Genomic DNA, 27621 nt, shown 5'->3' on the forward strand with positions numbered 1-27621 from the left:
AGAACCGTCCCGGTTCTTATCTTCATTCAGAATCAGCCGATTCTAGCAGTGGAAAAGAATTCTTTCGCAGTAAAGTTTGGAGAGTTTAACCAGCAGCTGAAAAGGGATCATCAATGAGAAGCGTTTCGTGAAGAATCAACTACTACAAAGACTAGTTCCGGAAGTGCCTGGGAAAGAGTGTGAAGTAAAATTCTCCCTCGGGTGTAAAGACAAGACACAAGAAGTCCAGACAAGAGTGAAGTGTTGTGAATTCGCGTTTGGTGTTTACCACCCTCTGTGCAGTGAAAGTGCTTTTGGTGTTTAGTGAAAGAAGAATCGCCCAGTCGACTATTGTTCAATTGGTTTCCTTCTTCGGTCATTGAATCGCGTGTGCAAATAGAAAAGAAAGGAAAGAAGAGCTGTTATTTTTTTGTCTGCAATGGGTAAGTTGATATGGCATTATCTTTTTAAAGAGGCATTTTAATGGAGTTTGTCTTTTGTGTATCGAAATTATATGTTTAAATGGTTACTCGTAAATGTTTTGTTTTTGATGAGTAGAGAATTTTATAATAGTATTTTCAACCTTTAGAAAGCACGCATCAGTTGTAAATTGAGTCAATAAGTATTGCTCTTTGTGACTAATATTCTTTTGCCAATAAGTATTTAGCAATTTTTTTTATATACTGCATTAAGTATGGTTATGTGTTAAGCTGCAACAGATTATTTAAGAAATGCTTAATTTACTTTAATTTTTTTTCCTATGTTGCTAATGGTACGTATTTTAGGTCATACATACCATAAATTGCATTGCTATGTTGTTTTACTGTAGTATTTCTGGATAGTGTGAAACTTTCAGAGTATACAAACTGGTACCTTTAGTTTTATTTTATTGTATCATTTTAAAATTTTGTCACTGGCAAAATGTCATATCTTGGCAAGGGTAGAAAGCAAGACCTCATAAATCTGTCTGTAGAATTAGGTCTAGAAGTTCCCCCAAATGCAAAAATACAAGATCTTAAAAACCTCATTGTACAGAGCCCTCAGTATGACGAAAAATTCGTCGAGGCAACACTAGAGTCGATTATCGAAGCGCGAATCGAACAACATAGACGCGAAGAAGCCGAAGAGCGTAAACTTGAAAGGGAAAAGGAGAGAGAATTTGAATTAGAACGTCTAAGGTTGACAAACGCCAATAATGGCAGAGAAAATTCTCAAAATAATATTCCGAGGTCTATGAGAGATTTGCAAAATTTAATGCAGAGATATAATCCCGAATCATCGGATATTTCGCTTTACTTAGCGATGTTTGAGCGTCAGGCTCGCAAAGCGAAGGTAGAGGAAGGAGACTGGGTGTCACATTTGATGGCTTTATTGCCAATGGACATTGTTTCTATTATTCTACGAGAGCCGAAACAGGAGCTAGATAATTACTCCTACGTAAAGAAAATTCTTTTGCAGCGGTTTAAGTTGAACCCAGAGGCGTTCCGCGTCACATTTGTTCAACACCAGCGTCGTGCGGGTAGTTTATATAAAGACTTTGCTTTTGAGTTAAAAAACTATCTAGATGAATGGTTAAACGGAGTAGACGTACGAGATTTCGATGCGCTAAAAGACTTAATGTTGACGGATCAAATTAAACGTCGAGTAAACAGCGAAATTCGCGAACACTTCGTGGATGAGTGGCCGAGTATAATATCTTCTGCCGAACTAGTGAAGAAATTAGATGAATATGAAGCAGTACGAAAGTCCGTAAAAAAACCAACAGGTTTTACTAAAAATACCGAACAGGATTCAAATATTAACGAAAGGAAAAAAAGGAGAATTTTCAGATCGAGTACGTCGGCATGATAATGTTTCGAAAGAAAAAACTGCGGAGAAATGAAAGTCAAGTGTTTTCGAACAACGGAGAATACCTAGATGTTATGAATGTAATTCAGATAGCCATCTCCGACCTCAGTGTCCTCGGTTAAAAAGACAAGAGGCCGCTGAAGCTGTAAACAAACTAGGCATTTCAGGATCTCCAGATACATGGCTAGCTCCCTATATGAGTATAGCGAGAGTAAATAATCGAGAAATGCCTGTACTCCGAGATACTGGCTCCACTATCGATCTGATCGGATTGGACCAAGTAACACATCAGATGCTTCTAGGAGAGACAGTGTGGGTTAAGCAGCCGCTAGATTTACATCCCTGGTGTTTACCCTTGGCTCGAATTGAATTAGAGGGAGAGGACTTTGGGAAAGTCATTACTAAAGCCGCAGTGATTAGCTCCGACCTGAATCAAGAATATTATCTGCTGGGAAATCGAACAGCCCGATTGATAGAACAGAATAAAATGCAGCAACATAAAATCAATGCTGTTATGACTCGCAGTCAAACGAAAGCTTGCAGCAGGAAAGAAAATTCCCCTAGCCAAGGTCCAGAGAACAACGAAGTTGAGCGCCCCGCGGGGCGAATGAATGACGAGGAGGAGGGTGAAATTTTCCCCGTCTAGTCAGCTAACGTCCGAGGCAAAGAAAGGGTGAAGTGTCCTCACCGTTCGGAGAACAGGTCAAGAAATGGACAAATCAAGATAACAAAAGCGGTCATTAACCCACGAAGTGCATGGACTTCTTTAGATTTACGAAGAAAGCGAAACATTTCTAAGAAAAAAACGCTGGTCCGTCAGGACGAATTTTTGTCTGGAATCCCGGAAGAAAGAACTCGGAAAGAAAGAAGTGCAGGAAGACCCCCGGAGCGTTTCCATTCACGATGTGTTGTTCGGAAATCTGAAACTGAACATCGAAGTCGAACAGATCACTGGCAAAGTAGTTTTCAAGATAGAAACACAAATTATTTAGCCGTAAGTGGGAAACCCACAGACATAATGAAAGCTCATAGGTGCGAAAACGCACCAAATAAATTGAGATTTTATCTGAATTAGGTACCAATAAGAGCCGACAACTTGTTTTGAGTACAATAATTTTTTGTTTGTTTTGTTTATTGTAGTACTTTGTATTTGTATATTGAGTGTTGATCCTTTTAGAATTACTTAGGATTTATTGTGTTCCTTAGCTTTATAGTACAGTTGCAGCCTTGCAACTTTGAGGTAGTTTACCGCCCAGGCAAATTGAATAAAAATGCTGATGGGCTGAGTCGTTTCGAATCGGGCGAAACATAGAGTGTAAAGAGGTGATCATGCCAGTTTCTTATCTGAATAAGTATTTTGTATACAGTAAAAGTGTAATATAAGAATATATCATCAGTTATTTTGTCCCTTTGTTAAGAATATTTGTGATGTGTATGTGTATGTGTGTGTGATTCTGATTTTAAATATTCCATTAATTCTCGCCTCTAAAGTTAATGCCTTATTGACTTATATGTGAACTTTTCAATAGTGACATTACTAGTACTGTTATTAATCAATGTAGCTGTGTTCCTGTAAAGGTGTGTTTGAAAGTGTTATCGAGAGAACAGTTTATTTCGTGTCATTTTTTAAGTTAGTGCAATGATGAGGAGAACTTTCCTCTTCGTTTCAACTCGAGAAAAGTTCTTCCGAAGGGGGAAGGAATCTATAGCTGTAACGTCGTCAGCTATTTTTTCCACGGACTCCCACGAAGTCTGGGAAAAGGAAATTTCAAATGGGCGCCAGATGACCACCCTGATGACACTTACGAATTCTTGAGGTCGAACGTGACCCCCAACAAAGTGCGGAAAGCATATTGTTTTTACGAAAGGAGAAAACTTTCATACAAGTTCTCACGGGTTGTGGAGTGTCCATTGTGTGTATGCGATAGACTGTCGCCAACTGCCTGTTTCTCGAAATAATTTAGATAGACCTCCCAAAAAGACGTTCTGTATTTTCCCACGGAAAATTTCAGTTTCTCAGGCTGTCAAGACAGTATCTGAGAACAAATCAGCGCCTGTTAACCAATGGAGAGATGCTCCGAAAAAGACGTTTAGCGAATCACTGCAGCAGACGCACAAGACACGCCCAGAAAACCTGGACATAAAAACAGTGAGTGAAAATAATTAGAGAGATTTTAGTCTGAAGTATACGCAGTCGTTGCGTAGAGAAGAGAGCCCCTTTCTCTCTTGTGTATTTTACGGCTCGTCCCGAGTCGCTACTAAGCTCTGTCAAGAGCGGAAAAAGAAACCCTCAAAGAAGCGTAGCCGGACTTTTTCTCCGCTACCTCTGTTTGAACTCAAGTGATTATCGTTTCCGATTGTAAACGAAATACTTTGCTAAGCAAACTACTACTTTGTTATGATAAGCAGTTGAACTTACCTTAAAATTCAATTTGTGAAATTTAACACTTACCTTTATTCACGCTACCAATAATAAAAACCTGACGGTTCAAAAATCGCTACAACATAAAAAATATTAAAAAAATGTTAGTTTTAAGAATTCTTTTTTTGAAGGCATAAACATTTTAATATCGCTTAAAATTTTATAAAAAGCCAATAAATAAAGACAATAAATTTGTAAAAAAAAAACATTAATTTAAGAATTTACTATGCTTTCATGGTTCACCATCCTGATTATCACGTGTCATATCACGTGACCCCAAGCGATCTCATCTCACGTAAACTATTCTACAAAATTCTAATGCTCTCAGTAATTATCTACATTAATTTCAAGTTAAATCTTAATTTGGAACACAAGTTTATATGCAAGAACTATTTCAATTCGTACGAATAGCTTACTCAGAAATTATGTAAAACTGCAGTGCTTTACTTCGCTAATGCATTCTCATTAGAATTGAATTTAACCCTTGACTTTACCTTTTCTATATTTTCGGCTTCAGGTAAGCACTGTGATTGCATTCTAATTGACTTAATTACCAAAAATGGCCTTAGACATAAAGCTGAACTATCTGATAAAAATTCTATGCAATTATATGCCAGTATTGAAAAAAACAATCAATCTGATAAGAAAAAGCTGCGACTTGTTTTGAAAATGAGGCGTAAAAGGTTACCAGCGAGAATATTTCGTTTGGCATCGGTTGTACCATTATTGGCAACTTTATCGCTTGCGCCGGCAAAACGGAAAAGTACCAATTATTCTTACTTGTTCACGGAAATCCAGTGATTAAGTAGCTGCAGATCATTTCTACATAACCATTGAACTTCCATTAATTCAGTCTCTAGAGGGTTGTATATTTATGTCATAATTTGACTTTTATAAAAATGATTATTCTAAATCTTTTGTTTCTATAAAAATATACTGTGCTTTAAAAATATGGATGATAGTACCAGCCGCTCTTTCAGCCACTTCAAAAGCATCAGTTTGTTTAAATATAAATTGTGCAGTTAATGTCATAAAATTCAAATAAACATCAAACGAAAATTCTCAGTTTTAGACAATTCGATTTAAACGAAGTAAAGTAGCAGACGATAAAACGCCGAAGGTAAAAATTTACTCTTATTTAAAAAAAAAAAAAAAAAAAAGAATAGAGAGAAATTTAAAAAAAATATTTAAAAATTTATTTAAAAAAATAGCTTTCCATATAGTATTAATAAATATTTATTACGCATCATTGAGGGAAAAAATGTCATATAATTAATTCTCCGTAAAATTTTACGTGAAATTTAAGGTTAAAAATAGCTGTGGCAATACAGCGTAACAAAAATCCATAGACCACATTTGGCGTTATTATCGCTCAAAAAAAAAAAAGATGCCAAATTTCAAAACGCGAAAATATGTAAATTTGTGTATGTCTTAGAAAATTTTGAATAAAAAAGTCTAATTTTTTGCAGATATGCTTAAAAATATACCTACTTTAAGATGATGGTAAAAATTTTATAGGTTATAATTCAAAATTTTTTTTCGAAAAATTTAAAAAAATTTTTTAAAAATAGAAATTTAAAAAATAAAACACAAAAAATGGGTAAATTTTATTTGGAATGAACCTAAATTTCGAAATGTGAGATAAAAAATCAAAAAAGTTTAATAAAAAAAGAGACATAAATAAATATTTGCCAAATTCAATTAACATTGAGGAGCTAAAATTTTGAGAGTTAATATTTCAAAAACTACTCGTACGATTTTTACAAAACTTGGTATTCTGACATAATTTGAGTCGTAGAATCGAAATATGTAAAAAAATTGGTATGTTATTTCAGAAAAAGTCCGATTTTGTGTCAAAATACCTATGTTAGAATAGTGCTATATATAAATCTAATATATATCCTAAGTCGCGCTTTCGAGACATGAAGAACGCAATTTGAATTTCGTGAATCGCCCCAGTAAAACGGGAGATTTCCCCCCCCTTTTTTTTTTTTTTTTTTTTGAGCAGTGTACTTTAGTCAGCCAATTGCATCATGTGTATCTATGCTTTACTGTGTGTACAATCAGTGTCACGGATGTCATATCTTCAGCCATCTATCATCAACCATATGCTATTATACGTCTTTGTGTGTACCTTGTACCACGGGTGACATATCTTCAGCTATCAATCATCAGCCATGTGCTATTATGCATCGTTAATATCATTAAGTGTACCATACTAATGTTTATCTGCATCATTTAATTGTCTGCATTTTGTCTACACGCATGTTTTGTTTGTGCACTATTGTCGTTTTAGCATCATGTGGTCAATAAATACACCACAACATGTATATTTGCATGTCTTATCGTGTGCACTATTAACCGCTCAGTGTACTGTTAGTATCTTCGCATCATGTATCACCATCATCACATTACATCACGTATATATGAATGGACAATTGTGTGTTACTATCAAGTCACGCGTGCCTTATCATCAACTGTATGCTACTATGAGTCTCATAATTTTTATGTGCACTATATTAATGTTTATTTTCTTCATATGTCTGCATCATTTAATCGTCTGCATCGTTTATATGTGTACTATTTGTCATCGAGTATACGTTCTGCATATATGTGTGTACTGCATCGTACAGTGTGAACTATTAGCACCATTACGTCAAGTACTCTTGTCACTATGCTGTAACACGTATCTTTGTATGCTCACATGTGTGTACTATTACCTGTTATGTGAATTACTAACTTTATTGCATCATGTACTATTACCATTATATTGCATCCTGTATATCATTGTATCATGTACCTTAGTCCTTACTTTGCATCTTGTATATCTACGCGTTTTCTTGTGCGTACTATTATTATCATGGCTTCATGAACTACTGTTATCACATTGCTTCACGTATATATGCGTGCCTTATTGAGTGTCCTCTCAGTATCACACGCGCTGTTTAAATAATTACGTGCTATTATGCGTCTCATAACATCATCAAGTGTTTCATTTTTATGTGTCCACATTATTTAATTGTCTGCATCGTGTTTATCTATGTGTGTTCGGTGTTTATTTAGTTACGTGTATTTTAGTGTATCTTAGTGTACCTTTTTGTTTTTTTAATGCTTTATGTGTTTCTTTATGTTTTTCTTTATATGTTATGATATCTACGCGTTTTCTTGTGCGTACTATTATTATCATGGCTTCATGAACTACTGTCATCACATTGCTTCACGTATATATGCGTGCCCTATTGAGTGTCCTCTCAGTATCACACGCGCTGTTTAAATAATTACCTGCTATTATGCGTCTCATAACATCATCAAGTGTTTCGTTTGTATGTGTCCACATTATTTAATTGTCTGCATCGTGTTTATCTATGTGTATTCGGTGTTTATTTAGTTACGTGTATTTTAGTGTATCTTAGTGTACCTTTTTGTGTTTTTAGTGCTTTATGTGTTTCTTTATGTTTTTCTTTATATGTTATGATATCTACGCGTTTTCTTGTGCGTACTATTATTATCATGGCTTCATGAACTACTGTCATCACATTGCTTCACGTATATATGCGTGCCCTATTGAGTGTCCTCTCAGTATCACACGCGCTGTTTAAATAATTACCTGCTATTATGCGTCTCATAACATCATCAAGTGTTTCGTTTTTATGTGTCCACATTATTTAATTGTCTGCATCGTGTTTATCTATGTGTATTCGGTGTTTATTTAGTTACGTGTATTTTAGTGTATCTTAGTGTACCTTTTTGTGTTTTTAGTGCTTTATGTTTTTCTTTATATGTTATGATATCTACGCGTTTTCTTGTGCGTACTATTATTATCATGGCTTCATGAACTACTGTCATCACATTGCTTCACGTATATATGCGTGCCCTATTGAGTGGCCTCTCAGTATCACACGCGCTGTTTAAATAATTACGTGCTATTATGCGTCTCATAACATCATCAAGTGTTTCGTTTTTATGTGTCCACATTATTTAATTGTCTGCATCGTGTTTATCTATGTGTGTTCGGTGTTTATTTAGTTACGTGTATTTTAGTGTATCTTAGTGTACCTTTTTGTGTTTTTAGTGCTTTATGTGTTTCTTTATGTTTTTCTTTATATGTTATGATATCTACGCGTTTTCTTGTGCGTACTATTATTATCATGGCTTCATGAACTACTGTCATCACATTGCTTCACGTATATATGCGTGCCCTATTGAGTGTCCTCTCAGTATCACACGCGCTGTTTAAATAATTACCTGCTATTATGCGTCTCATAACATCATCAAGTGTTTCGTTTGTATGTGTCCACATTATTTAATTGTCTGCATCGTGTTTATCTATGTGTATTCGGTGTTTATTTAGTTACGTGTATTTTAGTGTATCTTAGTGTACCTTTTTGTGTTTTTAGTGCTTTATGTGTTTCTTTATGTTTTTCTTTATATGTTATGATATCTACGCGTTTTCTTGTGCGTACTATTATTATCATGGCTTCATGAACTACTGTCATCACATTGCTTCACGTATATATGCGTGCCCTATTGAGTGTCCTCTCAGTATCACACGCGCTGTTTAAATAATTACCTGCTATTATGCGTCTCATAACATCATCAAGTGTTTCGTTTTTATGTGTCCACATTATTTAATTGTCTGCATCGTGTTTATCTATGTGTATTCGGTGTTTATTTAGTTACGTGTATTTTAGTGTATCTTAGTGTACCTTTTTGTGTTTTTAGTGCTTTATGTTTTTCTTTATATGTTATGATATCTACGCGTTTTCTTGTGCGTACTATTATTATCATGGCTTCATGAACTACTGTCATCACATTGCTTCACGTATATATGCGTGCCCTATTGAGTGGCCTCTCAGTATCACACGCGCTGTTTAAATAATTACGTGCTATTATGCGTCTCATAACATCATCAAGTGTTTCGTTTTTATGTGTCCACATTATTTAATTGTCTGCATCGTGTTTATCTATGTGTGTTCGGTGTTTATTTAGTTACGTGTATTTTAGTGTATCTTAGTGTACCTTTTTGTGTTTTTAGTGCTTTATGTGTTTCTTTATGTTTTTCTTTATATGTTATGATATCTACGCGTTTTCTTGTGCGTACTATTATTATCATGGCTTCATGAACTACTGTCATCACATTGCTTCACGTATATATGCGTGCCCTATTGAGTGGCCTCTCAGTATCACACGCGCTGTTTAAATAATTACGTGCTATTATGCGTCTCATAACATCATCAAGTGTTTCGTTTTTATGTGTCCACATTATTTAATTGTCTGCATCGTGTTTATCTATGTGTATTCGGTGTTTATTTAGTTACGTGTATTTTAGTGTATCTTAGTGTACCTTTTTGTGTTTTTAGTGCTTTATGTGTTTCTTTATGTTTTTCTTTACATGTTTCCATTTATGTTTTATGTTTATGTCTTATTTTGTTCTACCTCTGTAACCATAACCTTCAGTTGTCTCACGTTCTTACAATGTACTACATGTAGTCTAGCCCTTGTATGGCCATGTTAACTTTTAAGATCCTAATAAACTTCCGGGGCGGCCTCATGGGGCTCCAGGGAGTTGTTGCCTCTACACAGTGGAGGACGCGGGGTATATGCCTGTTTACCTATATTAGACACCAGGCGCCCCCGTCCTCCGTCACCTGTTATCCTTGCTACTTAACTCCCCGTTGTAAAAAAAAAAAAAAAAAAAAAAAAAAAAAAAAAAAAACGAATTTAGTGTTAACATTTATTAATTAATGTTTATTTTTAAGAACTTGGTGTGGTAAAGGTACGAGGAATTGGAGTTCTGAACCACCCCCTCGGGGAGGAGAAGGATGTGACGACATATGCACACCTCGGACACACAGGTGTTTAATGAGAAGAGCTTTCTATTTTGTTCAGAGACTAATTGACAGAGAACTTTAAGGAAAAGTGTAGCGGAAATCCCCTGGTGCAGTTTCCGGACAGTAATTAGCGCATTCCAAGTATTTTCGGACAATGCTTGAATAAAACGAAAGATATAATCTTTTGTGTGAGCTTTTTATGTAGTGAAAGACTCAGAGAAAGACGCAATCCTGCGTCGTGGCTGCATCCAGCGGCCATTGTGTGAATATTGGCTGTAATGGTTGATTATGTTATTTATTACTAATCTAGAATTTTTTATTAAGTTTTTAAAATAAATATTTAAAAGACAACAGTTGTTCAAAAATTCTCACCAAATTTGTTACCTCAAGAACTATTTATTACTCGGAAATAACTATCTATATCTCTTTAGTTATTTATGACTCTACAATAATTAAATAATTCCTTTACTCATACTCTCAAAATGAGGAAAACAAAAGTTACACTAACTCTCTAAAAAGAAGAACAACATCATAGTATATTGCCATTCTCTGAAACATAAACTGTTAAAAAACATAGATAATAATAATATGAATAGATAATGAATGAAAAAACACCTATAGAGTAAAGAAAACGATTACATCTGCTTGAAGCTCGTGCAATATTACTCATAAGCTGCAGTTCGAAAAAAATATAAACAAAAATATTAGAGTCAAAATATTGTTCATCCTCCCACCTTGTAATATGAAATTCGGGATTGAGTATTGCAAAATAATAAAAAAATAAACATTGTTCTCACAAGTCCAATCGATGAGGAACTCTAATTGTCTTTCCTGATTTCGTTATCGCGGGCGATTTTAAATGGGTATGGATTATTCTATTTGTTTCTACAGGTACATCATTAATTGGAGTTTGCTCTGCAGAAATATTTTCGCATCGTTGACTTTCGCTGAATTTCGATGGAAGTTCCTCGGCAGTCAATAATTCCAAAGGATAAAGATTTTGTGCAGCTCTTATGACTTCTCCATTTTGCACTTTAATTCTGGCTCGTCGGCTTTCGCCGTCGGTATCTGCAAATAATTCTATGATTTTACCAAGAGGCCAATTTAATCTCCTTTTGTCATCGCTTCCAATTAAGACAATGTCTCCTTCTTTTAATTTACAACTTCTAGCGAATTTTTTGCTTGTTTTCAAAGTTCCCAGATATTCCTGGCGAAATCTTTTCTTGAAAACCTGGTTAACATTTTGGATATAACGTTTATAAAAGCTAGAATTGAAGTCATGTTTTACAATTGGCACTGAATAGTTTTGTATTTCTCGTAAAAAATTCCCGGGTGTTATGGAAGTGAGACTTGAATCAGCCGATACAACTGTTAAAGGTCTATAATTTAGGATAGCTTCACAGTTACACAAAACGGTACACATTTCCTCATAACTAAGGCAGGCTCTCCCAAGAACTTTTCTTAATATTCTTTTCATCATTCCTATGAGGCGTCCCCACCATGGAGCGCCTGGGGGAAAGAACTTCCAAATAATACGTTCACTAGCTTCTTTTTTTGCAATTTCATTGAAATCGATTGAAGCAAGTGCATTGCATGCTCCAACAAAATTTGTTCCATTATCAGTATAAATTATGGATGGCTTCCCACGTCTAGCAGAAAAACGATGAAACGCTTGCAGAAATGTATCTGTCGTTAAGGATGTAACCAGTTCCAAACGAACACAACGGTACACTGCGCAAGTGAATAGGCAAATCCATGCCTTCTTGTAGTCTCTTAGAAATAAATATAGGTCCAGCATAATCTATGCCAGTTATTTGAAACACTGAGGCATCCTGTACCCGATCTCTAGGAAGTGGTGGCGCTGGTGGGTTAACATTTTTGTTTGAACAAACAGGTTATACAAGTTTTCAAAACGGATGACACAACTCTTCTTCCAGCTAATATCCAAAATCTTTCTCTTAAGGAATTTAGGACGTGAGAAACTCCAACGTGTCCTTTCAACTTATGTTCTTCCATTATTAAACTTCTTATAAGAGGATGATCACTTGGCAAAATAGCAGGACTTCTGAACTCAGATGTATCTTCTCTTTGAAATATCGCTGTTTTAGTTCTGATGATTCCACAATCAATGAATGGATTAAGACTTAAAATCCGTTTATCTTCTATTCCAATAAAGGACTCATTTTGTATTAAACGAATCAAGATATTCTCTGCTTCATTTAATTCAGATACAATAAGTTTATCCTTTTTCTTGTTTTGATGTTTACAGTCGTAAACAAAACGACACATCCATGCTACCAGTCTGATTGTCTTACGATAACTTGAGAATCTAGTAGCAACTATTTCACTAGCATTAAGATTTATTAAGGACGAAATAATCCTTTTCTTTTTCTCAAGAGCTATTTCTTCTTCATCAGCACTAAAATCTTCTTTTGGCCATTTTTCTGGTGATAAATATAGCCATTTAGGACCTTTCCACCATTTAATTAAATAAGAAGCAGAGCATCCTCTACTGGGCAAATCAGCAGGATTCAGTGATTCTGGTACGTGCCTCCAAGATTCAATAGAAGTCAGTCGCTTTATTTCCTTAATTCTGTTGTGAACAAATACGTCCCATACTTCATTCCTTTGTATCCAAGCTAGCACAGTAGACGAATCTGTCCAAAAATAAATATCATCAGCTTGAAATTCAGGTATTATGCTGGATGCTAAACGTGTGCATATTGTAGCTCCAAGAAGTTCCAATCGAGCTATTGTTGTCTTTTTCCTTCCACTGGGTGCAACTCTCGCTTTAGCTTGCACCAAATGAACTTGAACTGAATCTCTTGTTTGTACTCTAACAAATACCACAGCTGAATATGCAAGTTTACTCGCATCACTGAAGAAATGAAGTGAGATATTTTCAATCTCACGATCACAGTTTAACCATCTTAGTATTCTCATTCTTTCCAGACACTGCAAATCATTCAACCATTTACAAAATTGTGTTTTGAATTTGAATCAACTTCTTGGTCCCAAGATAACTTAACTTCCCATAGGTGCTGAAGTAAAAGTTTCGGCACAAGAGTTACGGGGCAAGCTATTCCTAAAGGATCGAATATTTTGTGTGTAGTAGCTAAAATCTCTCTTTTAGACAAAATTTCTGGTAGATTGTAGGTGATGTTAGTAATATTAAGGCAAAGGTAATCTCCACATCGTTGCCAAATCATTCCTAATACATTTGTGGTACTAGAGGAATTATTTGTTGGTTCACTATATTCCCAACCACGTAATTCTAGCTTTCTTGTAGCTAAAGTATCTGAAGCAACTTGTATGAATTGTTGCAATTCTAAATCATTTTTCACACTCGCTAAACAATTATCTACATAAAAACTCTTCTTCAATTGCTCAATAATATCCACTTTATACTTTGGGTTTCCATTTAGTTTTTTCAAAGTGAATTCTAGAAGATGGTGAATTACAGAAACTAGCAAGAAAAGGCTGCTAGTAACTCCAAATACTACCCTACAATGCCTGTAATACTTAAGTTTTCCATCAGTTCTATACCATAAGTATCTTAGATAGTCTTTATCCTTAGGGTTAAGACTTATTTGTAAGAAGGCTTTTCGTATATCTGCAGAAACTCCTATTCTGTTCATTCGGAATCTGTGAAGAATTGAAAGAATCAGTTCGATAAGGTTCTGACCTTTTTCTAGACAATCATTGAGACTAGGTGATCCTTTTTGTTTGGCTGAGGCATCAAACACTGGCCTGATTCCTGTAGTATTGTTTTCTTTTACTACGTGTCGATGTGGTAGATAATGGCATGTTACATCAATTTTGCTTTTTGGTACTTCTTCTATGACGCGTTCTTGTTCCCATTCACTAAAAACTTCTCCATAAGCATCATAAAGTTTCTCAGCTTTTAGTCGTTTTACTGTAGAAGCTAATCTCTTTACAGCTAAGTCATAGTTATCTTTTAACGGTAGATGGTTATCAAGCCATGGCAAGCTGACTTGAAATTGTGTTTTGTGGTGAAAACGTCCCTCTTCGTTCACCTTTACAGTAGACAAGAAATGATCTCTTGCTTCTTCTTGAAGTTCCAGTTTACTTTTCTTCTCTGATGGATCTAGAATTCCAAGTGAATCTAGAGACCATAGATCGGATATCAATATTTCCTTATTCAACATGAATGTGACGAGCAGTGCGGAATTGTCCGAGATCTCACCCATACCCCTTTTTTCCAAAAAGAGTCCAACCAAGTTTTGTTTCTATAGCAGCAAGGCCTGAAGTAAGCAATTTAAATCCTCCGGTCATCAACTTGCCTGCATTGTCAGCGCCAATAAGTATTTCTATTGGTCCATTACTATCGTCGCATACGGAAATATTGTTTTGTTTAAGCTCTTGAATCCACTCGCCATTAGCAACTGGTGGTTACTTCCACAAATAATATCTTGGCTAAGACCTTTGAAGTTACAATGATAAGTTCCTTCCGTTTTTGACAAGAACACTGTAAAAACATCGTGGTTTATGACATCGGTACATGACCCGCCAAATAATGAATGGCTCAATCTTTCTTTAGATGTACTCTCAAATTTCATTTCATCTGCAGTGCTTTTTAAAATATAAGATCTTTGTGAAGCTAAATCGATAATAGCACGGGCCTGGCGCTTTCTATCTCGCCCTTTCAATGTAACCGTTAAAGTTTGCAAAAACACATTTGTTGTTCTCGCCAAATTGGCGAGGGTTTCATCTTGTTCAGGTACTGCATCCATATTTTCATCCTTATTCATGCTAACGGGAACTGGAGATTTTGATTCAGCTTGGATATTTCTACATAAAAGTATGTGGTGTTTCTTCCCACAAATCACACACGATGTTCGTTTGTTACATTTAACTATTACATGTTTTCTGTCTAAACATAAAAAGCAACTGCGACTATTTAGAACTGCTTTTTGCCTTTCCTCAGACGTCATCTTTCTTGCTTTAAAGCAATCACCAGATGCATGATTTCCAGCACAAAAAATACATCCAGTTGAATTTTGTTCAGATGTTGCTATTAGAGTAGAAGCAGAAGGTGTTTTGGAAAATTCTCCACGGTTTTTGAGACCAAAGTGTTTAGCATTCTCAATCTTAGGAGTCTGATATGCAGTAAAGCACTGAGTAGCTATAGATATTCTCTCTTCACCTTCAATTTCATCGAGCAAAAATGAAAGCAAACCATCTAAACCCATGCGATGTGTTGACGCATATTTCTCTTTTTGCTCACTACTTTCAGATTCTCTCTAACTGCGATTAATAACTCGGAATCTTTGCCATGCTCTTAATGTATCATCCGGCAATTACGATTCGACTAGAGGATATAACATCGCCGCATATTTATCTACCCAGAACTTCTAACGCTCTAAGTTTTGATTCTAAGTTATCATAGAGTTTTCGTAACGAAAATTTTTGCTAAGAGTTTTTTAATAATACTAACGAAAGTAGATATCTAACATAGACTTCTATAAGAAGGTTTTCTTTCCCAAAACGCGATTGCAGTTGGTCTAAAGCTTTACTATAACTTTCGCCACCGGGCGGAAAGCTTTTGATTAACTCTTCAGCAGATGACCCTTTTTCCATAGACTGCAATAAATATGCAAATTTATCATGATCATCTAAGTTGGGATCATTATCGATCTTTTTAAACTGGCCCAAAATCCTAACTAGCTTTTAATATCCCCATTAAAAATCGTGCAAGTTTAAGCTTCGGATAACGTATAATAGTAGCATTTTGAGTTAAGCTTTCATTAACAACAGAACCGTTTTCCTTTTCAGCTAGAAGCGAAACTAATTTGCTTTCTACCATTCTCCACTTATCCATATAGCATTCTGACTCATCAAACTCATTATTTATCACAGTTTCATCTTTTTCAATTTTAATCAATTCTTCTCTATAAGTCTGTTTTATTTCAATCATAGCTTTCGCTTTGTCCGCAACTAATTTAAGTTTCGAAATTTTTCCGTCTAAAAATAAGTCATTTTCTTTCTTCTCAAAATCGTTTAAAGCTTTTGTAAACATTCTCCTAAACTGAGATCGTTTGCACTTTAAAACATCCATTATAAATAAACGAAAGAATTCTTCTTACAGATAACAGTCCAGTCAGAGGACGCCAAACGTTCAAAAACTCTCACCAAATTTGTTACCTGAAGAACTATTTATTACTCAGAAATAACTATCTATATCTCTTTAGTTATTTATGACTCTACAATAATTAAATAATTCCTTTACTCATACTCTCAAAATGAGGAAAACAAAAGTTACACTAACTCTCTAAAAAGAACAACATCATAGTATATTGCCATTCTCTGAAACATAAACTGTTACAAAACATAGATAATAATAATATGAATAGATAATTAATAAAAAAAACCTATAGAGTAAAGAAAACGATTACATCTGCTTGAAGTTCATGAAATATTACTCATAAGCTGCAGTTCGAAAAAATATAAACAAAAATATTAGAGTCAAAATATTGCTCAACAGTTCTTTTCTTTCACCCAACACGGGTGTTCAGACGTTACACCCCTATCATCGCCCCTGCTACAACAGCTCATGCCGGTGATTTCAAAATTCGATGAGTCATCATATTCGCTTGCTTGACTATTTTCCCTAACAACCGATTCGAGGTGTGATTTTTCATGTACAAATGAAAAGATTGATATAACTTTGTATCAGGAATTAATTTGTGAACTATTATATTTAGCGAATAGAACGCGTCCTGATATATCATTTGTAACTACTTATTTGTCACAATTTAATCATGTACACTGCTCAAAAAAAAAAAAAAAAAAAAAAAAATGGGACAGTCCTATATCTCCCGATCTACTGGGCCGATTGACAAAATTCAAATTGCGTTCTTCATGTCTCGAAAGCGCGACATAGGATATATATTAGATTTATATATAGCACTATTCTAACATAGGTATTTTGACACAAAATCGGACTTTTTCTGAAATAACATGCCAATTTTTTTACATATTTGGATTCTACGACTCAAATTACGCCTAAATATGAAATTTTATAAATTTTGGAGCGAAATTTACGGAGAAATTCACAAATTTATGTTGGCACTTTTTTGTCAGTTTGCGCCAAGAATATTTCACTTGGCGAACTTCTTAATATATGGCAACCTATTTTCCTTTCCCGTGAGAGGAAAAAAAGTCACCATCGTTCTTTTTTTCCAAATAATATTCTTTATATTATATTTTTAATTAAAACTTATTATTTTAAGTAATTTTTTCTTTTTCGAATTTCATTTTAATTGTTTAAGTTGCATGGTTTTTTTCGAATAACTGTTTTAAAATTTTCTATTTACCTATTCGAACTGCTTAAATAAAGGTGCCGCGTTTATTTTTTTTCAAATACTTTTCTTTATATATATTTTTTGTCATAGTTATTATTTTAGGTAATTTTTAAATTCTTATAATTTTATTTTAATTGTTTGTGTTGCATTGTCTCTTCAGATAATTGTTTTAAAATTTTCTATTTATTCCTTCGAATTGAGCACTTTTAATATATTTATTATAAATTTTCCAGAATGTGATTTTATTTATTTGAATTGCGTTTCTTTCGGAGGAATACTTTGAAACCCAGACTACGATGCGTTTGAAAACTGCATATATTAAAAGAGAAAATACAGTAAAGCACAGTTAACACGCCTTTCAATATTCCGTTCAGAAAAGATATATATACAAATAAGAAAGACATTTAACTTAGGATTGCGATATTTTAACTTAGGATTACGTTTTATCATCGTGCCCATATTAGATATTGCTTTACACAATTTTATCCTACATATTGCCATATTGCTTTACATAATTTTATCCTACATTTGGCTTCTTAAATGTTATTCATATTTCAGTCAAATATTTTATTTTTGAAATCGTAAGAATCAAATATCATAAGATTAAAAGGTTTTAAATTAAAAAAAATACAAATACTAAATTTTACCCAAAAATTTATTTTTCCTTCTCTTTTTCTTCAGGCATTCTACTTTATTCTTGCTCTTTTTCTTTAGGCATTCCGCAAGTATATTAAAAAGCATCCAAATTTTCCAAATATCTTGATATTTCTGACAATCATTTTAAATAAAGTTATCGCCTTCCATTTCATAAAGGCCCACAAACGGCCGAGCGGTAAAGTCGCTGAAACCTGGTAGTTCGCTCCGGGGTTCGAATCCCGGTAAACGGGCTGGTTGCATGGGCGTTTTCGTGTATTTTCTTATGTGTACCGTGTATGCCAGCTGGTTTCCCTTAAAAAGTTCTTCACAAAGGCATGCTTCCTTTTAGGCAGATACCCCTGCTTTGACATAACTTAATAATCCAATTCAATCCATTTCATCAATATTTGGTCAGAGCCTTTATCAGTCTTTAGAGGCTAAACATTTTAAAAGTATGAGATGAAAGGAAAGACTGGTTTCATCAAGAGGTTTTGGTTTATTTAATTATGACAAAGCACACTAGGGCTATCTGCCTAAGGGGAGGGATGCCCTCGTGGAGGACTTTCTAAGGAAAACTGGCTCGCATGCACGTTACCATGGAGGTAGGAAGTAAGAAGGAGTCGCCCTAAAGAAGTTTCTCCGTACCCTGCTCTGAAGCACCGGCGATCCCTACGTGGTGACCAAAACATTGGGTCATTTACCATTGAGTTCTATGGGATTTGACGCGTTCGGGTGTAAATATTTTGTAATTACGTCGCAAATATACATATAAATGTATATATTTTCTTTTTCTACAACACTTCAGAGTCCTAAGTATGTGAAAACAACATATTTTTAAACAACATTTCATTCTGAACGGAATTAAATGCTGTACTTTTCACAGGACAGTTTTCTCAGAATGGTTTAATTTGAATGAAATATTTTCACAAGTTTTCGTTAATTACATTAGAAAAAAAAATTAAGGTAATTCGATTTTATTCGGTTAAGGTACAAAAATTAAGATCAAAGTTTATTGTATTATTAATATTAAAATTATACATTATTTCTTTTCTATTTATAGAGCTTCTTCCTAAAATACTTTCTTAAATATGACATGATTTTTTGGCTTCTTTTAAATCGAAAAATGTAAGTCAATTTATAATTAATGCTCTATTCGGTTCATTTTAAATTAGAGAATTATTAGGAATTAGCGAAATACTTTAAATAAGTATTTCGCTAATTCCTAATAATTAAATAGGTATTAAATAGTATTTGACTTTCTCTGAACATTTCTGAAAGGGAATAAAATAAGTTTTTTTTTTTTTTTTTTTTTTTTTTTTTTTTTTTTAAGTATTATTTAAAACTTGTAACTGAGTTATTATAAAATGTAAAGGGAATAATTCTTTTAATTATACTTATCAGATTTTTTTTTACCCTTCATTTTAACAATACATATTCCAAAAATCTTTATTACGTTCTTAAGTGCGCATCTCATAGCATTTGCTTTACAATACCTTTTAACAGATTGCTTTCCAATAGGAACAATTCTTGCTTAAATAGTTTTATAACGTATTTGTCAACAGGATTTCAATTTATGTTTACAATTCAATATTAAGGTTATTATATATTTAGATAACATTTATAATCATTATAAATTAGATACACTTAATCATTAGATTTTTTCACAGTACTTTCACAGTTGTTTATAAGTGAATAAATTCTTCATTTCAAATACATTTATAAATAATTTAATGAATATTTAAGTATTTTGTCAAAGGCAGATACATGCTTTTTGCAAGCACATGCATAAATACCCATACATATAAGTGCGCATCTCATAGCATTTGCTTTACAATACCTTTTAACAGATTGCTTTCCAATACGAACAATTCTTGCTTAAGTAGTTTTATAACGTATTTGTCAACAGGATTTCAATTTATGTTTACAATTCAATATTAAGGTTATTATATATTTAGATAACATTTATAATCATTATATATTAGATACACTTAATCATTAGATTTTTTCACAGTACTTTCACAGTTGTTTATAAGTGAATAAATTCTTCATTTCAAATACATTTATAAATAATTTAATGAATATTTAAGTATTTTGTCAAAGGCAGATACATGCTTTTTGCAAGCACATGCATAAATACCCATACATATTTCCTATTTATCATTTCCGGTATGTGCAAATCTTTAATTTCTGTGCATTCACTATATTTTTCGTGTAAAGTAATTTACACTAATTTAGCATACACCCGAAAGTTTTACATAAAAAATATATATGAATATAATTTGAATGAAAATTATAAGTATTATTTTTAATACCCACTCAAAGGTCAGTTTTTCTTCAAAATTCCTCCACGATGGCATCTCTCTCTTTAGGCAGATAGCCCTTGCATGCGTTACTCTATTTAATAAAAACTTAATCTGACCTATGTGCCTAATTACAAATATTTGAACATACATAATTTTATATTTACATTTAGCCATCAAGTTTCAAACTTTTCAAATCTTCTAGAAAATAAATTTTGGCAGATCTCTTTTAGCAATTTTCTTAAAATCTATATTTTTGTAGTGCAACAGCTTAGAATTTTATAAAACGAATTCATAATCAAAATCGCTGTTGTTAGTTATCGAAAAATAACCAAGATGTGATTTTTGCGTAAAATTCAGTAAACTATACAAATTGCTATTATCCATTACACTATGAATGTTTCTTTCATGCGAGAGTGTCCCTTTTTCGATTTCTATGGAACTGTCGTGTGCCGAAATACTATCAGAATCTTGTCAAGCGAGCTTCTGAATGTAAACAAACAACACCCCGTCTGGTGACCCAAGCTTCAAAGCAGTGCTTGACTTCTAGCGCGGAATGGCCCCTCCTCCCTTTCTTACCTCCATGCACGTTACACATGGAGAAAACCACGAAAATGCCCATGCAGCCAGCCCGTTCGCGGGATTCGGACCTCGAACAGAATTACCAGCGTTCAACGACTTTACCGCTCGGTCGCTGTTTCATCAGGAGGAAAAAAAAACATCTTTAGGTGACATCCACATACATCACTGGATAAACTCCTGAATCTTCAAATAATTCGAATGAGAAAATCATGGGATTCTCCATTTATGATACGATATGATGTTCTATAACGTAATTTAAATTTATACAACCATATAGTCTAAAACCAGTCGCTCTTCACTTTAATCTGCAATGATATCGTTTTTGTCTTTTCTGTTAACCACAAGCTCAATTGATGGTATTTGCTGGTGTACACGTCCAAGTGTTTTTTCTTTGAACACATAAATTCTTTGAAATAACCTGAAAGTATATTCAAAAGCGTCCAACTTTTTGAAACATCTTGGTATGTCTGACAGCAAAATTTCCCTGCAAATTTTTGCTTACTTTTCTCCCTAATTTTCTTCTTTCCTACTACAGTTATTTTCAGTGCACACACAAGAAAATTAAGATTTTTCGATTGCTAGACTTCCATAAATTTTGCATTCTTGTCAATTTTTTAAAATATCAATTACATGAATTGCGTTTCAGCTGAAGACAGCTTTTCATTTTCTAGTCATTTTAACTATAAATAAAGTTTAAAGCGAAGTCCAAAGGATAAATATTTTAACTAAAAGATTTTTGCTAAATGACAAAGAAATAAAATAGTCCAGGGTTTATTTTGTACCACCGAGTAACCCGATTCTTATATCGGCTGAAACAATTTAATCATATTAAAGATCATTTTTTTATACAATCTATAACGCGAGAGAAAAATTAGCTTCTTAAAACATTCTTTCTAAGAGGATTAATATAAAAGATTATATTTATATATATTTTTTTAAAGCTGGGACTTGACCCAAACTGTCAAATTTTTAAAGTTTAATTTACATGGTGGTTATAATTAAAGTTCCAATTTGAAATGGTCATAAAAGGAAAATTACCGTACCAAATGTTATCAAACTTGGGAATCGTGTAAAGGAGGTTATGGAAATTTATTTTCTGCGGGAAAAAAAAAAAAAAAAAAAGAGTTCAAAAACTTACCACCAGGAAAAAATGGCCCTGTATACAAGGTTGATAAATGAAATAAGACACGAAAACATCTGTTTAAAATGTGTTTAATATTTTCCGAAACGTGTTACAAAGCATGTTCAATGTAGCCTCCAGCATTTTCCGAAAGCAAGTTAAATCCTGTTACTGCATTCTCAAGAGCAGCTCTTAGCATATCAGGAGGAATGTTACGGACATGTCAGTGTATCACATTTTTCATTTCTGCCAAACTGTTTAGATTATCACCATAAACAGTGCTTTTGAGAAAACCCTATAGCTAAAAGTCACAGAGGTTGAGGACTGGTGGGAAGAGGGGAAGTGTTGGCCTATAAGACGTTCATTCGTGAAATGTTGCCTAAAGTAACTGTGCGACACACGTGAGGTGGGGCCCAGCCGTGCATAAAAATCGTAGTATCTAAAATGCCACGTTACTGCAGTTCATGTATCACGAAACATTTTAACATTGACTCTAAGTGAGCTGCAATCACAGTGCTCCAGCTGTCGACTGCTCTTCAGAGAAAAATGGTTCATTTATGAAACTAGCTGTCATTCAACACTAAACGGTGTGGAATGACTGCTGTGCAATCGAATGCAATAGGAGAATGCAATGGAACTAGATAGATAACATGAGGCATTTCTTTGGCCCAAATCGATTAAAAGCGTTTTGAATCAGTATCTTCATGTTTTAGGGCCGAATTCAGTCTTCAAAAATTACAAATTAACGATCTGTAAGAAAACGAATTCCAGATTGTACGCACTTGTGCGAGTGATTTGGGATCTCACATTTTTTAATCGCTAATTCGTGGTTTTCACGGACGAATTTCTCACTACACTTTTATGACCGTTTCAATGTGGAACTTTAATTATAACCACTCTGTAAATTATTAAATTTTAATTTGAAGCTATGCGTTATATGTATACCATGCGTCAATTTTTCGCTTTTATGGAAAAATAAAGAATCGAAGCAAATATACTTAGGATAATGGAACAAAACTGAAAAAAATTCCCCTCCCTTCGAAAATAAAATATTGAAATTCAACCTTGAATTTATTGGGTTATCGAAATATTTATTTTGACTTATCTTCTAAGTCCTAGTTCCGACAACAATTCCGTCAAAAATTCCGAATTACTTAAGCTGAAGTAAAAGATTTAGTATATATTCACTGTATGTTAGTAAAGTAATCAGAGTGTAATAAAAATAGATTATAGAATTTACGCTGATGCAACTTTTTGTTTGACTGCACAACATGTAATGGAAGAGAAGGCTTGTAGAGATCTGTTTTTGACATGCCTTTAAAAGTAGATGTCATACTCCTTTTGTCTCTTCAATATCAAAAAACTTTCCTTTGAGAGGCAACTTTAGTTTTTGTGAAAGAAAAAAAATCACAAGAAAACAAATTTGAAAAACACGCAGGACGATCGAGTATACATACTTATTTTCGGAACACAAGCGGTTCTCCGACTGGTTATTGAATAATGAAAAGATGCATTATCATGCAATACAAAACATTTGGAATACGTTGTCTGACTGAAAACGTAAGATTAAAAGTCATCTTCTTAATTCACAGCCATTTACAAGTCAACTACTGGGGCAATTGCAGAATCGTTTTGATCCTGAGCTTGTAAGACAAACCTTATATCACTGGATTTAAACACTTCTTTAATCTTCCGAGAACGTTCCTTCTTTAGCTCATATTCCAAGAATATTAAGTGAATACAATTATTGCAAAAGAAATTGAATATTTATTTGCACTACGGCTTGGTAGTTTACTAACGAGTTAACAAAACTTAAATTCTGCTTTTTGTGTTTAAGTGTACAACAATATTTTAAATATTTACAAATAAAATATTAAATTGGAGATTTAATTGGAGCCTCACCAGTTGCCTAGCATTTGAAGATTGTTAAATACTAATTGTTTGTTGCGAAGTCTAACCCAGCCTGCATGGTTGGTTTTCGTAGTTTTCTATGTTCTCTTTACAAAGGTTCTCTATGAAAGCATCTTAACCAAATAGCTCCCATGTTCTTTCTATGTTCAAATAACCAACTAACTTAGTTTAAGCGCGATTTCCAAATGAAGTTACTAACAAAACCCGAATACTCATTAAAAATCATGTAGCTTGCCAATCGGGAGTAACATGAAAGATACGGCGCCAATAATTGAATTGCTGTTACGGTACGCTGTTTCTAAATTTAGATGGTCATTTCTTAATTAAATAGTCCACCAGCGGCCGAGCGGTAAAGTCGCTGAGCACTGGTAGTTCGGTCGGAAGTTCGAATTCCGCGAACGGGCTGGCTGCATGGGCGTTTTAGTGGGCTTCCCCATGTGTAACGTGTATACGAGCCAGTTTATCTTAGAAAGTCCTCCACGAAGGCATCCCTCCCTTTAGGCAGATAGCCCTCATGTGCTTTGCCATAATTAAATAATCCAATCCAATCCTTAATTAATATAATTGATTTGTACTCTTATTCTACTAGAGCTGACGGTAAAAATTGAAGTGCAAATAAATAATATCGTGTGCAATCTTGATTAATATAAAATAAAAAATTTTGCATAGAAAAATATTTGCATTCAGACAGAAAGCTTTTTGAAATATTTGCGATTACTTTATAAGTAGGATTTATTAATAACCGTAATAATTACTTATTATATTACTGATGATTAGGATTCAGTTCTTGACAATTACATTCTAAATTAGAATTTTAAGGATATAATGAATACGCACAAAAATACATTTTAGGATAAAAAATGAGTTGATTTTTTATGTGTTAAAACTTCTTAAATTCATTTAATAAACATCGTATCCTCGTTGTTAATTGAATCCAGAATGTTGTGTGTCATTTATATAATTATTCGTACTTGTCTACAGAAGCTGCTGACTTAACCAGTTAAGTAGCTGCAGATCATTTCTATTCTAAATCTTATGTTTCTATAAAAATATACTGTGCTTTAAAAATATGGATGATAGTATCTGCCGCTCTTTCAAGCACTTCAAAAGCAACAGTTTGTTTAGAAATAAATTATGCAGTTAATGTCATAAAATATTTTCATAAAATTCAAATAAACATTAAAAGAAAATTCTCAGTTTTAGACAATTCGATTTAAACGAAGTAAAGTAGCAGACGATAAAACGCCGAAGGCAAAAATTTACTCTTAGAAAAATGTACTCTTATTTTTTTAAAAAAAAGGAAGAAAGAGAGAAATTTAAAAAAAAAATTGTTAAAAATTTGAATAATATCATCTATAATTTAAAAAAATAGATTTTCATATAGTATTAATAAATATTTATTACGCCTTATTGTGGGAAAAAATTTCATATAATTAATTCTTCGTAAAATTTGACTTGAAATTTAAGGTTAAAAATAGCTGTGGCAATTCAGTGTAACAAAAATCCATAGACCACATTTGGCGTTAATATCGCTCAAAAAAAAGATGCCAAATTTCAAAACGCGAAAATATGTAAATTCGTGTATATCTTAGAAAATTTTGAATAAAAAGTCTAATTTTTTGCGGATATGCTTAAAAATACACCTACTTTATGATGATGGTAAAAATTTTATAGGTTATAATTCAAAATTTTTTTCGAAAAATTTATAAAAATTATTTAAAAATAGAAATTTAAAAAATAAAACACAAAAAATGGGTAAATTTTATTTGGAATGAACCTAAATTTCGAAATGTGAGAGAAAAAATAATAAAAGTTTAGTAAAAAAAAGAGAGATTAATAAATATTTGCCAAATTCAATTAACATTGAGGAGCTAAAATTTTGAAAGCTAATATTTTAAAAACTACTCGTACGATTTTTACAAAACTTGGTATTCTGCAATAATTTGAGCCGTAGAATCGAAATATGGAAAAAAATTGGTATGTTATTTCAGAAAAAGTCCGATTTTGTGTCAAAATACCTATGTTAGAATAGCGCTATATATAGATCTAATATATATCCTAAGTTGCGCTTTCGAGACATGAAGAATGCAGTTTGAATTTTGTCAATCGGCCCAGTAGAACGAGAGATATAGCACTGTCCCAATTTTTTTTTTTTTTTTTTTTTTTTTTTTTTTTAGCACTGTACCAGAAAAAAGGCAATGATTTTGGAGTTTTAAATGCATATGCTGATGCTAGCTGGGAAAATGCAGAACACGCTAAGTCATTTTCTGGTGGTACTATCTTACTAGGTGATTCATTGATTTCTTGGAAATGTCGTAAACAAAGAAGTGTTAGTCTGTCTACTTGCGAAGCAGAATTATTGTCTATTTCTGAAATTTGTAAGGATATTATTTGAACTGTAAATTTATTATCAGAATTAAAATGTAAACAATTTTTGGATGGTGCAGTGGCTTTGAATACAGACATTAAAGCAGCTATCCAGTGGATCAACTATGCCAGATCTTCTACGAAATCCAGACACATGAACTTACGTATCCATTTTATGAAGGACAATGTCATTAAGTTGGAATATTCACGAACTGATAATATGATAGCAGATTTTCTTATTAAAAGTGTCAGTGAAGAAAAATTAATGTATAGACTGAAAATAATTTCCTTAATTTCTTAAATATGATGTGTTATATATTATTTGTTTATATTTCATTTTTATACTGATAAAATGTTGCTCGCAGGAGGGTATGTCTGGTCGAAGCGAGCAAACTTTTTTCTTATGCGCATGCGTATTTAATTATGGTGGCGCATTCTCCCGACACATCCGTCATTCGAGCGTACGAAGATGGTGTAATAGTAAAGCCAAAGAAAGTTATGTACAATACATATTCTTTGCTAAAGCTGTGTGATGGTTAATATGATTTACTGGGGTGTGCTCTTTTTATTTGTTATTCCTGTAAATAAAGTGTGTTGTCCTAAATCGATGTCATCTTTACTCTACTATATATGAGTCTCTGAACAACAAAACTAAACAAACAAAGTAATTAAAAGCATGTCTTTTTCTTTTTGGAAAATGAGAGAAAATATTGGGAAATGGGAAAGCGTAATTTTATGGTGAATGTATTAACAAAATATCATTATAAGTTAAAAAAATGAGATTGTCGAGAATTAATTGATAAAAAAACTAATTTTGTCAGAAAAATGTTTTTCATAGCAGAAATAAGATATATTTTAATATCACAGTTAAAATGAACATATCAAAAATTAAATGAGATAGCTTCCGAATTTAAATTTTATACTGGTGAAAAATTAATATCATTGCATTTTAAAACAAAGCAGCTTCTAACTTAGTACTTGATTATATATATATATATATATATATAAGTAATGCAAATGCTTCAGATATTCCATCAAAACTAATCAGATTTAAACACTACGATATTTCAGTAATTTTGGTTGCTACAGCAAACCCGATCTAGAAAATATTCTAAATTTCTAGAAATACAGTTTTAATTCAATCATATTTAAATTCGGAAATTACTTTAAGAGTGTTTTCAACGAAACCAATTGCTAATGTTTGGGTGAAAGAAGCTTCAAAAAACTTAAAATAAAATAATAATAAAAGTATTCAAAAATCTTTTGTTGGCCCCCCAAAACTTTCAAATATCACTATATA

At 33.2% G+C, this 27621-nt stretch overlaps 1 protein-coding gene across 1 annotated transcript in view; it reads right to left on the minus strand.

Annotated features, from left to right (window-relative positions):
- Nucleotides 1-27621, minus strand: part of LOC146998210 (tetratricopeptide repeat protein 36) — a 155211-nt gene that overhangs the window by 88462 nt on the left and 39128 nt on the right. The gene's annotated exons all lie outside the window — the stretch shown is intronic.

This window comes from Stegodyphus dumicola, chromosome 3 (assembly GCF_044657685.1).
Source record: "Stegodyphus dumicola isolate Sdum_Otavi_A_Nest chromosome 3, ASM4465768v1".
NCBI lineage: Eukaryota > Metazoa > Arthropoda > Arachnida > Araneae > Eresidae > Stegodyphus > Stegodyphus dumicola.